Genomic DNA, 14,921 nt, shown 5'->3' on the forward strand with positions numbered 1-14,921 from the left:
ACTGCATTCTTGTATATAAAGTTTTTATGCACATTTATAGCACACACCATTAATGGGTAGTAACTTACTACTAGTAAGTATACATATCTAAGAATGTTGATTATAGACTCATCGTCTAGTGGTCTTCTATTTTACTTTTGGGAGGCATATGAATGAATCTAGATTGGCTGCACTCGCAAATATGTTGCGTTTATTATGCTAGTAAGTTTAGTGGTGGTCTCCTTAGCTTTGAGGTTTGTGCACCTCCGGGGTGGGCTCGGGAGTACAAAAAATGTTTGAATAGTTCTGGTGCTATTTGCAATATTGCTATTAGTAATATAGAGACAAGCTGTTGTGTTTACATGCCGTTATGATGGCTCTCTCACGATTAACACTTATTCTGTGATCCTTATAGATACCCCAAATCACTTTTGTACATAGTACTGACAAGCGTTGTATTGGGAGGTGTGACGTTGTCATCATCTCTCATACACGCCCCTCTGGCTACTCTGGATTGGGTAGAAGCATACACACCCTTCTGACATAAATGTCAGGGAACTTAGAGCCCCAATATTTAACACTCTACTTTTGTTAAATATTGCTAATTAGATATCTGCACACAGATGATTTCAGGATTTTGGAGGGTGGGTCTGTATCAATTAACCTATTATAAGAACAGAAAGGGTTTAAATATCAACTGTATCCATTTTTATTTTCATTGTATAGCCTGACGAAACAGCCTTTGAGGGGCTGAAAAACGCGTTGCTTTGTTTTTAAAATAAAATTGTGTTTTTATGATAAACTTGCGTCTTTCTGGGACTTTTTTATCGTCTGGTTCTCATAGGATCCTGTCTACACCTGAGCATAGTCTACTGGGCAACTGAGAGGTCCCAGTTTGTCTTTACTGCACCTGGAGGTACGCTACATCTTGTAAGTGCAACTTTTAAGTGTGTTTTTATGCCCATCCCCACTGTACTAGGCTATGGTAGTTGTGTTCTATCACTCACAGGAATGAATGCCTTCCCTGCGGAGCATTTGATTGGGTGCTTGAATTGTTGGCACATAGTGAGCTGGACCACTGTTATTGTTCCAGTCTGCTCCAGCTGCACCATTGGGTGCTTCACCCTTGTGAGTACCATTTTACATTACTCTGTACCATCCTGTGTACAGACGTTACTAGGCCATATTGGCGCCCCTGTGTTTTCTTCTTTTTTAGATCTATCATCACCAGGGACTGACCATCCTTTTGATAAAGTTGTGCCAGCTTGTTGAATGTTAAGGACTTCTATATTTGCATTTAATTGTGTTGTGTTTTATCTGGATATGATGTGCTTTTTATGTTACATGTCCTGATTAATTTTGTTATAGGATCTCTAGTAAGGAAGCGCCCCCTATGGGAAATAATATTTTTTTGTGCATCACATTTCCCTATTTTGTATGCTAAGGAGTCGCTACTGGGGCTGAAGCTGTACTACAATACAACACCATTTGTCTTTTGTGGTTTTTAATTGTCTACCGCACAATCATGAAGGTCTGTAGGCAAAACAATGGCTACTTATATGTAGAATTAAACACTATAAATCTGATATCTTAGTATTGCCCAATATTCAAAGCGAAACTGCATTACTGGCCTCGTTGGCATTGCAGACCGATGGTCTGATGAGATTTTCTAAATAAAAGGGACGTGGCCGAGCAGTGCTGGCGAGCGTTAATGTTTCACACATAGAAGTCAATAGGAGCATGACTTCACCACCAAAATCAACGCTTGTTGGTATTTTGCTGCAGCCAGGGGTGCCCTATTGAAGTGGGCCTACAGGGTGCAGACAGTGCATTTACTGAAACTAAAAATAGTTTCAGTGTAGGCACACTACAAATATTGCCTGTGGGAGCTAAGATTTATTACACCTACTCTAACTACCACAGGTAATGTAGTCTTGCCAGCTGGAAAGACAAACATGGTCGCTACCCTCCTCGCAACCAGCACTTTACTTATTTGAACATATCAATCTGGTGTTGATGTGTCCAAATCAAAGTGCAGCCTACTCTAACAAGCACGCTGTGCTAAGCCCTCCTGAATGTTATAAATATATCACGCATAACCTACACTCCCCCCCCATACCACCCAGCTAACTCCCCATGAATGCCTACACCTACATACCCCTGGAACACCCAGCTAAGTCCCTAATACCACCAACACTTAAGTAATTACGTAATATTTAACAAATTAAAAATTTACAAAACTAACCCTCTATTATAAAAGTAACCCCTCACCTCCCAAAATAACAAAATCTACCTAAAAGACTATCCTAAAAAATAAAATTTAAAAAAACAAAAAACACCCAAAAAAGCACTAACTAACCCAAAAAGATACTTGTTGGACCCTCTTGAATCGTGTAACCCTTATATCGCTTCATCCAGATTGGCTGATTTTAAATCAGTCTATCCCAGCCAATAGCAAGAAAGTTTTTTTATTTTACATTCTAATCATCCAATAGAAAAGGATAATTAGAATTTGAAATGAAAAAATGAGCCTGTAGGAATTGACTGAATTAAAATCAGCCAATCGGGATGAAGCGATACCCCTATATAAAGGGGTTCCATGCTTCCGGAAATTCAGTGTACAGTGGTGCATGAAGAGAAGGGCTCGTGGAAGAGAGCCAAAGAAAAGAAGAAGTGGAGCGGAGGCGTCAAGCCTGCGAAGATGGGCCCCTGGCACCAGTAGCTGGGATGAAGAGGGCCCCAACATGGATGAAGATTGCAAAGCCACCAATGTCTGCCTCCGCCGGCATAAAGATGGGCCCCTACCGCCAAAAAGATGGGCACCCGCCGCCAGGAGTTGGGATGAAGAGGGTCCAACAGCCGATCAAGAGGAGCCAGATTTTCGTTCAGTGAGTACAACCTTTGAGGTTAGATAGGGCTTCTTGGGGTCAGTATTTTTTTATTTTTTTTTATATAATTTTTTATTGAGGTTTTATAATACATACAACGAAAAATAAGCATACTTCGCCTCATAATATCAACAGTAAACATGTCAATATATACAGAACAATAACATTTGCAAGGTAGCATATATATATAGTGGGAGTGAGGCTAACCAAACCTCTATTTTATATTTTTTTCATCTTAATTTGACAGACTAATTAGCAGGCCACTCATGGGCCATATCAGTTGGGATAAATGAGTCGGTATGGTAGTCTGAAGGAGAGCCACTTTTGGGCTTTATGATAGATAGGGGGGAGTAGGGGACAAAACAGCGGGTAAGCACCACTCAGAGTATGGAAGAAGGGGAAAAAAAGGTGGGGGGGAGGGCGGAGATATCTAAAATGGGTCTGCTGAATGTTGGGTAGTTCAAAAATAAAGTGCCTATGACACTACAAAAATACACATAGGATTTTGCAACAAGGAATTTCAATAAATTGAATAAGGGAAGCTCTTGACCAAGTTGTGCGAGAGGGGAGAATATTAGGGAATATGGGATATAGAGGACTTCTGGATGAGCTCCTCTCCAGGGGAAGTGCCTTCTAAAGGCGGTGTGGGAGAAAGGAATATGGATATGACTTGCAGGTAACAAGTGCCGGCGGGAAAGGTAAGAGACGAGCTCAACAGGAACAGAGAATTTGTGCTACTAAAAAATTCTAAACACATAAACAATAAGCAAAACCATAGCAATTACATAACATTTCTTAGCTCTCTCTATATGGTAACTTTTACAGCGGAGTAGCCCCTAGTCTAACACTGATCTGCCTGGTAAAACCTGACACATCATCCTTCAAGTTAGCTCAGTAAGCAAACATCAAAACAGTTGGTGGGTTATGAATTTCTCAGGTTACCATGAAATTTGTTAGATCAAAATATTATATCCAGCAAGAACGCAAATAGTGGTAGAGGGTCTATCAGGTATAGATATATAGCTGTAATTCAGTAGGAGAGGATCACTACATGCATTGTGGTATAGAAGCATTTATTTTAACTTATAAACGGCTGTGGTAGTCCATAGGGTACCTATACCAATAGCCAATAAAACTACTTTAAATAGAACAGCAGTGTGTGTAAATTTCTCTAAATTTTAACATTAAGAGGACTGTGTATATGAGGTATACTAAACAGACAGCACTAGAGCTTGTTGTCTCAGGTTGCTACCAGACTACCCTCCTTCCTGCTAGCTGAAGGAGAAGGAGAGAATATGCCTCTATGTGTTTATAGGGAGAGAGGAGGGGGGGAGAATAAAGTTAAGTTTGTGCATTAGATTGAAGACTTCGCTCTACAATTACTGGACACAATGTGAAACACTCAGTTGATAGATTGATTATACTCTCTATAGGTCCATTGACAGAGCACAACAAGTATATATCCTAGCCTAATGTAATGGAGAGCTCCATTAATGGTAGTCATGGAAGAAAGAAAGCCTCTGGACACTACCCCTATTTATATACAGCAAGTAGTAACAGCCTGGGTTATTGTTAGTGCTTTAGAACAAGAAACAAAGTTTAACATTAACAACAGGTAATATAATGAACTGTAGATTGATAATAGTCAAGAGAAAGTTGTCATACTATACTATATGGGAAAGCCTCATCATTCATTGTCATCAAAGCTATACAGAGTTCAATTGGTGCATGAAGCCGTAGCACAAAAATAGCTATGACCATAATATGAGCCAGTACTAGCAAGTGTTACAATTAAAATGCGTAGGGATTGCTAAGGCCTAGCCCATGTGATTATTAGCTAAATGTGAGAAGGCACATTATATCGGATTAATAGATGGTTAGGAACTTTTAACAGGTCTATATGTACAAAAGTGCACCAAAACGATATACACCCATGTTAGGCTAAAGGATATAGAACAGTCACCAGTATTCAAATATGCTTTAGTCTATCTCATATGTAGATCTAAAGTGTATAGAGAGAGTTAATTAAACATTCAACATATTTATGTAAAACAAAGCACTCACACATTATCTTTACAATAATAAGCTCTTTAGATATAAGGGGCATATGTTAGAGCCTCGCTATACTAGGGTGACCTAATAAAGATATTTAAAAAGCTAAGTGTAGTGTTCCATTAGGGGTAGCTCTCCTAGGACAGTTCCAGGCTACAATAACCCACTTAATTGTGGGAGTCAAATAGCGGTCTCTTTTCCAGGCTAAACACTGTAACCCAAGTTACAGTGAATGGCAGCGCTGAGCATACTGCAGCGCAACCAAGCCAAGTTCAGAAGTGTATCGAGGTCCACAATCCAGTCTCTCTTAGTAGTCACCGAGAGTAGACATGGGACATAACATTTTTTTTTTTTTTAGCCAATACCTCTCCTGAGGTCATAGAGGCCAGCAGACATCGCCAATAGCCATGATATCTCGTAGGCGTACCATCTTTTAGCTGCGATATCCGACATCTTTGTCTTGTCTAAGCTCAATGTAGGGATGCCCTCCTCTGACTCAAATGGAGTTGCGCTAATTCTCGATGGCGATTTTAGGTTAGTAAAGTGGACAGTCTCACTCCTGTCCACTTGCGGTACAGCTTCGGGATGAGCGGCGGGTAGAGAGGGGTTAGCAGCATCTCCCAAGGCACCGATAGAGCGGTCAGGTTGGCACTTCAGATCCGAGAGTCCTCTGCACCCAGTATGCTCTAGAGAGCCGGCCCCACACTGCCGAGACCTATCTAGCTGATAGTCCTCAGTGATTGCTCCTATAGTAGGTGAAACAATTGCCATCGTAATGGTCTGCTCAGGCTGAACTGGGTTCTCATCTTTTACAGTGGGCTGGTTAAAGCACATCACGGTTAGTTGGCTTCAACAACATTGCAATTTCAGCAAAGTTCTCATCCATCCGCCATGCCAGTATTTTTAGTCAGTCAGAGATGTCAGTACCATTTTCGTAGATGCAGTCAGGTTATTAACTTAGATTAATATGAAGGTAGTTTGGACTACAAGCTATTATGAGGCATTTAAGAGTTGTAGTTGAGCTCTGTGTCCTCGTGGCAGTTTCAAAAGGCATAGTTTGAAGTATAAGGTCACACTCACTTCTGAATCGAGATCTTTGTTCAGTTTCATACAAGGACTTGTAGGAGTCTTCTTCAGTCACTTTTTGAATATAGCAAATATTATCATATATTATCAATTATCCCCCAAAATTAGCATTAAGAGCCAGAGCTCTTACTATATGCGTCCAGCAAGCTTGGCAGTCAGTATTTTAAATTTTAAGAATAGGCTTTTTTATTTAAATTTTATTTTCTAAGATAGTTTTTTTTTTAGTATAGTGTTAAGTATAATTGTGGGTTTTTTATTTTGGATATCGTATTTTATTATTTTTTGTATCTTAGATTTTTTATAACTTTTTTTCATGTAACTTAGGGGGTTTAGTTTAGAGGGGAGGTGCTGCTTAGAATAGGGTTAGATTGTGTTTGGGGATGTGGTGGTTTAGGGTTAATATTTTTTATTTTAAAGTAACAGGTTTAATTATTTATTAATTTTTAAGTAACAGATGTTTAAAAGTAACTTAGAGGGTTTAGTTTAGAGGGTAGGTTAGGGGTTAATATGATAGTAATTGCAGTGGGTATGTGGAGGTATAAGGGTTAATAGGATAGTACTTGCAGTGGGTATGTGGAGGTATAGGGGTTAATAGAATAGTACTTGCAGTGGGCATGTGGTGGTTTAGATATTTATTAGTTTAGTATTAGTTTGCGATAGTGGGGTAATTTTGTTTAGGAGGATTAGTGGTTAGACACATCGCAGTTTGATTTCCAGGGATCCTTTCCTATACATTGACCAAAACACACAGAAAAGCTGGCACTCGTCAGCAGATACTCAGTAATGTTTAAAAGCAAAACTGGGGGAAGTCAGTTACATTTGGCACCAAAGGATCAAGCCCAGGACCACATCAAGGTCTCCCCCTTCCTGGGGGAAGGCACTGTTAACTCCACAGCCCTGAACACTGAAAGAAAACTGCACAGAGTACCATGCAGTTAACCCCTGAACAGCCTGGGGGACAGACCCGCAGGGAAGCATTACAAACATTATAAACACAACACACAGAAAACCTGACACTTTCCAGCAGATACTCAGTAATGTTTAAAAGCAAAACTGGGGGAAGTCAGTTACATTTGGCGCCAAAGGATCAAGCCCAACGTCAGGGTCTCCCCCTTGCGGGGACCCTAAACCAGCATGTAAAAAAATGCAGTGTTCAGGGCTGTCTAGTTAACAGTGGCTTAGGATGTTTACCCAGTCCAGTCTGTGAGTGCGGTCCAGTCCTGTGTTTTGTATTTACATAGGGAAGATTACAAAAGCCTATGTCACCCTGGGAGGTTCCCAGTTGGTTTGTTTGGAAGTATGCATTTTGTGGGTGCTGGTTTAGGGTCCCAGGAAGGGGGAGACCTTGACATGGTCCTGGGCTTGATCCTTTGGCACCAAATGTAACTGACTTCTTTTAAACATTACTGAGTATCTGCTGGCGAGTGCCAGGTTTTCTGTGTGCTGTTTTTATAATGTTTGTAATGCTTCCCTGTGGGCCTGTCACCCAGGCTGTTCAGGGGAGAGAAAGAAAAAAGAAAGAGAGAAAGAGAGTACAACATAGGTATTTACCAAGATTAACCAAGAGTTAAAGCAATTACGTCAGATTGGGCATTTGTGTGTTAACATTACAAGAGCACTATCAATAGTGCTTTAATTTTTGAACTCATATTATAAGTAAAGTTATTTTTATCATTCGTGCTATAGTTTAGGGCATGCTAACACTGCTTATGCCTGCTGACCTCTGGATTTTCATCCTGGCCTGTTTGCTGTAGATAATTACAGCCTGCCATCAAGTGCATATGATTAAGGGGTAAGCCCCCGAAATGTTGTGTTTTTTTTTTTCTCTTGTCCTAAATAAAGAAAGGTTGTGGTTCCAGTCACATTTTGTCTTTCTGTGGTTCCAGTTACAGCCTGTCTCCCTTTGCTGCTAGTCACAACCTTCCTCCCTGTGGTTCCAGTCACAGCCTGCCTCCCTGTGGTTCCAGTCACAGCCTGCCTCCCTGTGGTTCCAGTCAGAGCCTGCCTCCCTGTGGTTCCAGTCATAGTCTGCCTCCCTGTGGTTCCAGTCACAGCCTGCCTCCCTGTGCTGCCAGTCACAGTCTGCCTTTCTGTGGTTCCAGTCACAGTCTGCCTCCCTCTGGTTCCAGTCAAAGTCTGCCTCCCTCTAGTTCCAGTCACAGCCTACCTCCCTGTGCTGCCAGTCACAACCTGCCTCCCTGTGTTTCCAGTCACAGCCTGCCTCCCTGTCGTGCCAGTCACAGCCTACCTCTCTGTGTTGTCAGTCACTTTGCCTGCCTCCCTGCCGTGCCAGTCACACTCTACCTCTCTGTGTTGCCAGTCACTTTGCTTGCCTCCCTGTGTTGCCAGTCACAGCCTTCCTCCCTGTGTTGCCAGTCACAGCCTGCCTCCCTGTGTTGCCAGTCACAGCCTGCCTCCCTGTGTTGCCAGTCACAGACTGCTGCCCTGTGTTGCCAGTCACAACCTGCCTCTCTGTGTTGCCAGTCACAGCCTGCCTCTCTGTGTTGCCAGTCACAACCTGCCTCCCTGTTATGCCAGTCACAGCCTGCCTTCCTGTGATGCCAGTCACAGCCTGCTTCTCTGTGTTGCCTGTAACAGCTTGCTTTTCTGTGGTTCCAGCCACAGCTTGACTCCCTGTGGTGCCAGTCACAGACTGCCATCTTATTGTACCAGTCACAGTCTGCCTCCCTGTGGTTCTAGTCACAACCAGCCTCAACTGTGTTGCCAGTCATAGCCTGCCTTCATTCAGTGCCATTCACAGCCTGCTTTCCTTTGGTACCACCCATACTGACTCCCAGTGGTTTGAGTTTCATGCATTAGGCTCCAGAGGTATCAATCACAGACTTGCCTAACATTGCACCTGTAATCCAATACATAATATGTGTGTATAAAATTCCCTGTCTCTTTTAACTGCATTTTCATTCCTATGTATTCAGCCTTGCCAGTCTGTTCTGGTCTTTAAGCAGTATGTGCAGCAACTGAACTATACCGTTAATTTGTTTTCCTGCTATTTCCTGTTTAATAAAGAAACTTTTATTATGCCCAAACGCTCCCCTGGAAGCAATAACATTGAACAATCCACAGATACCACTCAAAACACGACACCCATAATCATAAGAAATAAAATCATGGGCAAAGGGGTAATGACCATTACCGTTTCATTATACAAAGAGAGACATAATATAAAAGAGTAAATTATGGAGTTTCTAAACTGGTACCTCCATGTACCAGGTAATTATTTTAACAACAGTAAGTATCTCACTGTATTCTTTTTATTTTATTGTGTTCTGTAAGTCTCTATAATCCTCCAATTATAGAATTATAACATAAACACTTTTATTTGAAAAAACAAACTTATACAATTCAAACTACTAGAGGAATTAGTTTTCATGTTTGTGGTAGGGATGATAAATCTTGTTTTTTCTAGGTGAATACACATTTTGGAGTATCTTTTTAGAAGTGGGTGAGATAGACTCACCCACTAGGGGTAAGGTCATGTATACAGTTTCAGAATAAGAGAAGTTGTCCCTCTTAGAAATAAGAATTTTGTGCAGTTGTATCATATACCAAATGTAGGTCACCATTTTGTTCCAAGAGCCATATTTAAATATTATAAAATGCTAGTGTAATAAAATTTTTGGAACTATTACAATCCAGTAGAAGTGTCAGTGATAGTAGAACGACTGCTGAGTGACATATACAATATCACAGCTTGATAACTATGAAAAAAAACTCAAAAGAAAATTATGTTTCTACAGCTTTTCAAAGCAGATGTGTGGGGCATTTAACAGACGTTCGCAGCAGCAAAAGTAAAACATAACAAATAGTTCATTTTGTTATGATAATGATCGCCTGTTGTTTAATTTCATTTTTTTTTCATTTACCCATTAACAAAAATGACTTGTGTACATTTAATAATTTCATATTATTTTGAGTAATTTAAAAATTAACATTTGCTAAATATCCAAACAGATAAGCCTAGATCTTATTCTTGTTGTTCTTTAGAGCCACAGCAAATACTGTTGCTTCAAGCAGAGGTTTGAAAGTTATTTTACCCAATCCACTATAATTTTGTACATCAGGGGCAAGATTACATATACGACTCAGGCTTCAGCGTAACTGCTGAAACCCGCGCCGCCTGTAATTTCACCTCGCACATCGGGGAATCACATAAACGCTGCCGGCAGTTCATAAAGTCCCATAAGTCGGATAAACTAGCGATGTTCAGAAATGTGCGTAAATACAAATTTCTGGAGTCGCCAGTGACTTACGGCACTTTAGAAACTGCCGGCGCCTAAGAAAAAAACTAAATAAAAAATATCCTGTAAAAGTCTAACACACCTCCCAAATATAAACCTGACACGTAAAAACCCCTATATCCGCCATCACCCACATATCGGAACTAATAATAAATGTATTAACCCCTAAACCAACAACCCCCACAACACAATATGCCTAATTAAACTATTAACCCCTAATCCACCATTCACCCACATCGCAATCTACCTAATAAAAGTATTAACCGCTAAACTGCCAAACACCCACATCGCAATAAACCTAATTAATCTATTAACCCCTAAACCCCCAAACCCCCACATTGCAATAAACCTAATTAATCTATTAACCCCTAAACCACCAAACCCCTACATTGCAATAAACCTAATTTAATTATTAAACCCCCTAACCTAACACCCCCTAAATTAACCCCAAATTACAATTAAAATAAAAAATCCTAACAGTACTTAAAAAAATCCAAGATTAAATTAAAATAATCTAAAATTACCAAAAAATAAAAAGTCTAACATTACAGAAAATAATAACGAAATTATCAAAAAAAAAATAAACCTAATCCCTATGAAAATAAGCCCCCCCCCCAAATAAAAGCACCCCCTAATCAAATACTAAACTACCAATAGCCCTTAAAAGGGCTTTTTGTAAGGCATTGCCCTAACTTAAACAGCTCTTTTGCATTAAAAAAAATCTAAGTCCTCCAAGCGGTAAAGTCTTCTTCCAAGCGGCGATATCTTCTTCCATTGCGGCAACGTCTTTTATCTTTATCCAGGACCAAGTCAACGCAGAGCGGAGATGAGATGAGCGCGGAAACAGAAGACCAGCGACAGAGGAGCCATCGAGCATGGAGATCCTCTTTGTACGATCACCGCCGCACACTGATGATTGAATTCAAGGTACGCGTTTAAATATGGGGTATCTTGCATTCCTATTGGCTCATTTGATTCTTCTAATTTTAATCAGTCAATAGGATGAGAGCTAATGAAATCCTATTGGCTGTTAAAATCAGCCAATTTTAAGGGCAGTAAAAGAACTGAATGCCCTTTTAAGGGCAATGCCCATACAAATGCCTCTTTAGGGGCAATGGGTAGCATATGTTTTTTAGTGTTAGTTTTTTTTTATTTTGGGGGGTTTAGTGGGTGGGGGGTTTACTGTTATGGGGGGGACTTAGATTTTTTTTAAAGCAAAAGAGCTGATTAACTTAAGGCAATACCCTACAAAAAACCCTTTTAAGGACTATTGGTAGTTTAGTTATAGATTAGGGGGTGCTTTTATTTTGTGGGGGCTTTTTTATTTTCATAGGGATTAGGTTCTGTAATGTTAGACTTTTTTATTTTTTGTAATTTTAGATTAATTTAAACTTAGTTTTATTTATTTTTAAAGTAATGTTAGGTTTTTAATTGTAACTAAGTATTTTTTTTTTTTTTTATTGAGGGATAAGAATTTACAAAGAAAAAACAGTTTGCAAAGTAAACATAAAAAGTACAGGTTACAAAGCGAAAATGTATGTACATCCTTTTACTTATGACTGCTTCAATAAGCTCAACAATAACTAGCATACTCATGTGTCAACCTGGGAATGAAGCCAGCATGAAAAATTTGGGGCAAACTTATAAACAACTTTCATTTTTTTACCCCCTCAGTAGCAGCAGAGGCCACTCTTGGACCCCAATTTATTGACTCTCTAAGCAGAGGGATTTTTGGGTAGGGCAGGCCACTTTTGGACCTGGATTGCTCAATCGTACCTCCTATGCCTGCCAGGACCACTGGTGGGTCCAGAGGACTTACAGTTTAAAGGAGGACAGAAAATTTAGTATGATATGGGCTCAACTATATAAAATAATATAAGCATTGTGGTATCACAACTATGGGCGGATTTCTGATAATATAGGGCCACTTTGGAGCCCTCAAGATGGGTATATTTTTATGCAATAGAAGAACTATTATATGCAGTATATCTCTGAGTCAGGTAACATACTCACAGATCTATAAAGACATCTATTAGAGAAAGCTAGTCTGCATCCACCTGAGATTAACAGAATAAAATATATGTGGCAATGTGCCACGCGCTACCTGCGGACCTTATAGAATATTATAGATAGCAGATAATTATTGCAGATATTGCTATGATATAAACACATTCACATAACTTTTGGCTGTTGGTTTATACATTGTACACCATATATAACATATTATAGAAATATGGTTTAAGTATTGGATATATTGACTCAGCTTCTTCATAAATTCCAATACTTAAATATAGTTGCTGAAAAAGAGAGACATGTTTATACAACTTAAAATTAGACATGCTTGAATGGAAGTGTGTATTATACATAGTATACTATTCCTGGTCACCTATAGGGGCTTAAGACTAAAGCTAGGCAGCCTAAGCAAAAAAAAGGAAGTGTAAAAGAATAACAAAGCATTTGGGGCTTGATCAAATATACGGCGCAGGTTTCGGCGCAAGCTTGGGAACCTGCACCGCCCGTAATTTCACCTCGAACATCGGGGTATTACATAAACCCCGCCGGCAGTTCATAAAGTGCCATAAGTCAGATAAACTAGCGATGTCCAGAAATGAGCGTAAGTACAAATTTCTGGAGTCGCCAGTGACTTACGGCACTTTAGAAACTTCCGGTGCCTAGGAAAAGTAAAGAAAATAACAAATCTCCCGTAAAAGTCTAACAAGCCTCCCAAAAATAAGCCCGACACGTAAAACCCTTATAACCGCAATCCCCCCCTCTCATTACTAATATTAAATGTATTAAACCCTAGACCGACAACCCCCCACAAGGCAATATGCCTATTTAAACTATTAAGCCCTATAACCACCATCAAACCCACACCACAAGTAATAACTAAATTATTAACCCCTAAACCGCCATAGCCCACAACGCAATTAACCTATTCAAGTATTAACCCCTAAACCACCATAGCCCACATAGCCTATTAAATGTAATCTGCCGCCGCCAACGTCGCCGCCACTATAATAAAGTTATTAACCCCTAAACGTAAGTCTAACCCTAACACCCCCCTAACTTAAATATTATTTAAATAAATCTAAATAAATTTACTATTATTAACTAAATTATTTCTATTTAAAACTAAATACTTACCTATAAAATAAACTCTAAGATAGCTACAATATAAATTAATAATTACATTGTAGCTATTTTAGGATTTATTTTTATTTTATAGGCAACTTTGCATTTATTTTAACTAGGTACAATAGTTATTAAATAGTTATTAATTATTTAATAGCTACCTAGTTAAAATAAATACAAATTTACCTGTAAAATAAATCCTAACCTAAGTTACAATTACACCTAACACTACACTATCATTAAATAAATTAAATTAATTAACTACAATGACCTAAAATTAAATACAATTAAATAAAATAAACTAAAGTACAAAAAACAAACAAACACTGAATTACAGAAAATAAAAAAAATACAAGAAGTTTAAACTAATTACACCTAATCTAAGCCCCCTAATAAAATAAAAAAGCCCCTCAAAATAATAAAATTCCCTACCCTATACTAAATTACAAATAGCCCTTAAAGGGCTTTTTGAGGGGCATCGCCCCAAAGTAATCAGCTCTTTTACCTGTAAAAATAAAAATACAACCCCCCCAACATTAAAACCCACCACCCACACACCCAACCTTACTCTAAAACTCACCCAATCCCCCCTTAAAAAAACCTGTCACTAACCCCTTGAAGATCACCCTACCTTGAGCCGTCTTCACCCAGCCGGGCAGAAGTCTTCATCCAAGCGGCATCTTCTATCTTCTTCCATCCGATGAGGAGCGGCTCCATCTTGAAGACATCCAACGCAGAGCATCCTCTTCGTTCGACGTCCAACTGAAGAATTAAGGTTCCTTTAAATGACGTCATCCAAGATGGCGTCCCTTCAATTCCGATTGGCTGATAGAATTCTATCAGCCAATCGGAATTAGGGTAGGAAAAATACTATTGGCTGATGCAATCAGCCAATGGGATTGAGCTTGCATTCTATTGGCTGATTTGAACAGCCAATAGAATGCGAGGTCAATCCTATTGGCTGATTGGATCAGCCAATCGGATTGAACTTCAATCCTATTGGCTGATTGCATCAGCCAATAGGATTTTTCCTACCTAGAATTCTATCAGCCAATTGGAATTGAAGGGACGCCATCTTGGATGACGTCATTTAAAGGAACCTTCATTCTTCAGTTGGACATCGAACGAAGAGGATACTCCGTGTCGGATGTCTTCAAGATGGAGCCGCTCCTCGTCGGATGGAAGAAGATAGAAGTGACCGCTTGGATGAAAACTTCTACCCAGCTGGAGGACCTCTTCTGCCCGGATTCGATGAAGACTTCTGCCTGGATCGGATGAAGACTTCTGCCCGGCTGGGTGAAGACGGCTCAAGGTAGGGTGATCTTCAAGGGGTTAGTGTTAGGTTTTTTAAGGGGGGATTGGGTGGGTTTTAGAGTAGGGTTGGGTGTGTAGGTGGTGGGTTTTAATGTTGGGGGGTATTGTATTTTTTTTTTACAGGTAAAAGAGCTGATTACTTTGGGGCAATGCCCCGCAAAAAGCCCTTTTAAAGGCTATTTGTAATTTAGTATAGGGTAGTGAATTT

This window comes from Bombina bombina, chromosome 1, assembly GCF_027579735.1.
Source record: "Bombina bombina isolate aBomBom1 chromosome 1, aBomBom1.pri, whole genome shotgun sequence".
Classification (NCBI taxonomy): domain Eukaryota; kingdom Metazoa; phylum Chordata; class Amphibia; order Anura; family Bombinatoridae; genus Bombina; species Bombina bombina.